General features: G+C 35.3%; 1 long non-coding RNA gene across 1 annotated transcript; it reads left to right on the plus strand.

Moving 5' to 3' along the window:
• The first annotated feature begins 405 nt into the window (after positions 1–405).
• LOC139872192 (uncharacterized) lies at positions 406–1,768 on the plus strand. Its single transcript, XR_011766921.1, has 3 exons — positions 406–560; positions 1,128–1,191; positions 1,649–1,768. It is a non-coding gene; the product is annotated as an uncharacterized lncRNA (long non-coding RNA).
• Positions 1,769–3,413: the final 1,645 nt, after the last annotated feature.

The raw sequence follows: 3,413 nt of genomic DNA on the forward strand, positions 1-3,413 counted from the left end.
GGTTTCGTTAGGACTGTCTAACGAAAGTTGGATATAATAACTATATGTTTATATGAATGTCATGATATGTATCTATAACTATATGTATTAAGTATATATATAATGAGTTATTGAAGTTAAATAACTAGTAATAATATAATATAAATGTTGTTTTGAACACAACAAATAATAAGCTGGACAAAATCGATACATTAAATATTTAGTGACATAGCATGATATATTAGAATTAGAATTGGGTAGACTTGTGAAGTCGTGTGTTTAACACGCTCAAATTGAGTAAGGCACAAACTACCTCATGTTCGGAAAATGCCACACCAACTTCTACTATAAACTTGGCACGTATCAAGTTAAATGATGCGTAATGTTCTTATGAATTAAACTTTCAACAAATGAGAGCCACCTGTATAAATATAATTAGTAGCTATGTGTCTAAGTTGCTTTGTCATGCTTCATGAAAAAGTATAAATAGAGGAAGATATGGAATCGTTCAAATCATCCATCTATCAAATTCCCTACGTAAACACTACTACATACACACTAAGTGGATCACCTTTTTTTAAGTAAGTCTACTAGCATTCTATCTTTATTTAGTATTTTATTATTATCATGCATAGCTAAAAATATAATTATATACTTTGTTAATTTGTAGTAGTAACAATAATAATGGTACTAATATTATATTAGTAAGATATCTTTTAATATTTATTATGTTTAATAAATATTAGTAGTAAGTTAAACAAATGTAATGTTGTCTTATAATATAATGAATTATGTACATTTATTATTATGAGATATTATTTTGATTATAGTAACAAATTATTGGGATAGTGGATAGAGGTTAAAAAGACGTTAATACATAGATCCCTAATGATATTATTATTATTAATTATTATTATATATAGTGGGAATAGTGGATTAGGGTTACAATATTATTATTCTTAAATGAAATCTACATGTTTGTGGTATTACCCGTGCGAGTGTCAAAGTCACACGCACGTAGGTCATTACACACATGAGATTGAGAACTCTCACGTGTATGAGGTTTGTTTGGTTTCATCTGTGCTCCATGTTTGATTGATATTGTTATTGATTAGAATTGTGTTTGACTTGGAATATGATGTTCTTAGGTGACAAAGGGAAGGAGAAGACTCAGTAATATAAGATCTCCGAGTTCTTGCCTTGTGATATCAGGTGAGTGGAATTATCCTTTCGAATATTTGTATAGAGTAGTGGGTTATGCTACAATTGTCATGTTCGGCCCGATCTGATTATATTATTGATTATACTATGTTGTAAATGTATGATTATGTGCACATTATGATTAACGGCCTTGATTTGTTAGGCTGAAGGAGTCAACCATGATTTGTTAGGTTGGGTTCAATGTTACTGTCTGGGTAGTATAATTTAAAGGACGCGTTCGTTACGTCTGGATTTCTATACTAAGTATTCAGTAAAAAAGAACTATCGGTAAACTCTAGCCCGATCAGCTAGTAGTTAATGGTCAGGCCAGGCCACCGGTCTCCTTGTGATTATGTGAATTGCTATGTTTATGCAATTGTATTATAGCTCGATGCTATATGCTGATATCTGTTAGGATTATTTCATTCACTTAGCTTCGTGCTAATCTCCCACATCTTCTCCCTTGTAGGTTTAGTGCTTTTATGCTCGGGACAGGAGAAGTCGTATTTTGGTCTAGTTATGTTTGACACGCTTAAATTCTGATGTTTTGTAATTATAATAATTGTTGTTTAGTAACATTGGAATAAATATGGTTTGTATATTATTAATACTTTTTATAATATAAAGTGTTGGTTTGCTTTCCGCCGTGTTTTAAAAAAAAAAAACCACGGTCTTACATTAACCACCGAAATATCACGAATGGATGGAGACTCTTCACGCGTATCAACTACGTGTGTAAGCAAAGTCATGCCACCGCCACTAAGGAAATGACGTACCCTTGCATAAGTGCATAATGGTACAAGTCTCCTCAGCTTATCACCATGAATAATTAACTCTCCTCCACTTGGGGTCTTTACACGAATAAACTTCTCATGACATGCAATATCGGCTCTATAACAATCGAGTCAATCCATACCAACAACGATATCAAACTCACCTAAAGTCATCGGGATAAGATCGATTTTAAAGGTTTCGGCACCAAACACGACATTACAATTTTTACACACATCAACCCCTAGCACCGTCCTACCATCCGCTATTTCGACTTCTACCGGATGACTTAACTTAGCTAGCGGTTTATTAAGCTTAGGCATAAACTTTGGAGGCACAAACGATAAATTAGCACCGCTATCAAATAGTAACCTCGTCGGATTAGAGTTAACCATGAAAGTACCCGAGACAACTTCATTGGATTGTTTGACTTCATCATTAGTCTTCAAATAATTTCGGCCCCTAGCCGTACCCGCCGCTTTCTCTAGCTTCTTAACTTTATCACCCCGCAAATCAGGACATTCCGACCTTCGGTGCCCTTCCTTTTGATAATTAAAGCATGTGAGTTTGTTTGCGGAAGATGGATTCGGGCAATCACGAGCCATATGACCCTTTTACCCACAATTGTAGCACGCATAAGAAAAACCCGGAAACACTTTTCTTCACACTTCCAACACTCTCGGTCGCACCCTTGCTCTTCTTGTTGGAATGCTTGCGGCTTTAAACTTTCTCTTGCTAAAGGCGAAGTCACTCTTTTTCGGAGCAAGCGACTCAAAACCTTTAGCCACATTAAACAACTCATCAAAAGATTTCATCGAACCCCTACTAATCTTCTCTTGATAGTTTTCATTCAAAGTTCGATAGAAGTCTTCCATCAACATATGATAATTACCGGTATACTCCGGGAAAAATTGGATCTTCAATAAAAAAGTGGAGTTGAGAGCATTCAAATCCATCGACCCTTGCCTCAAAGCACGCAACTCATCTTTTAGCCTCGAAAGATCGGTCAGAGTTCGGTACTTCTTAAAGAATTCCGCCTTGAACTCATCCCACGTCAAACTCATACTTTGCTCCTCACTATAAACTCGGATTTTCGCGTCCCACCACAACTTTGATAATGCTAAAAACGAACATATATTTCATAGCATTATCCCTCAAAAAGACAATCTTTTAGTTGCAATTGTTCTATTTACAAGTGATATTCGTTTAAATAATAAAAGGTGAAGACAAAAGACAGATTCGACGAATTTAAGACACAAACGACCAAAAAGCTCAAAAGTACAAAGTACAATCCAAGAGGTTCAAATTATTGATGAGAAACGTCTAAAAGTTACAAGAGAACGAGCCGCAAAACGCAAAGTACAAGATATTAAATAGTACGCAAGGACGTTCGAAAATCCGGAACCGGGACCAGAGTCAACTCTCAACGCGCGACGCAACGGACTAAAAATTACAAGTCAACT

The sequence above is a fragment of the Rutidosis leptorrhynchoides genome, chromosome 10, assembly GCF_046630445.1.
Source record: "Rutidosis leptorrhynchoides isolate AG116_Rl617_1_P2 chromosome 10, CSIRO_AGI_Rlap_v1, whole genome shotgun sequence".
Classification (NCBI taxonomy): domain Eukaryota; kingdom Viridiplantae; phylum Streptophyta; class Magnoliopsida; order Asterales; family Asteraceae; genus Rutidosis; species Rutidosis leptorrhynchoides.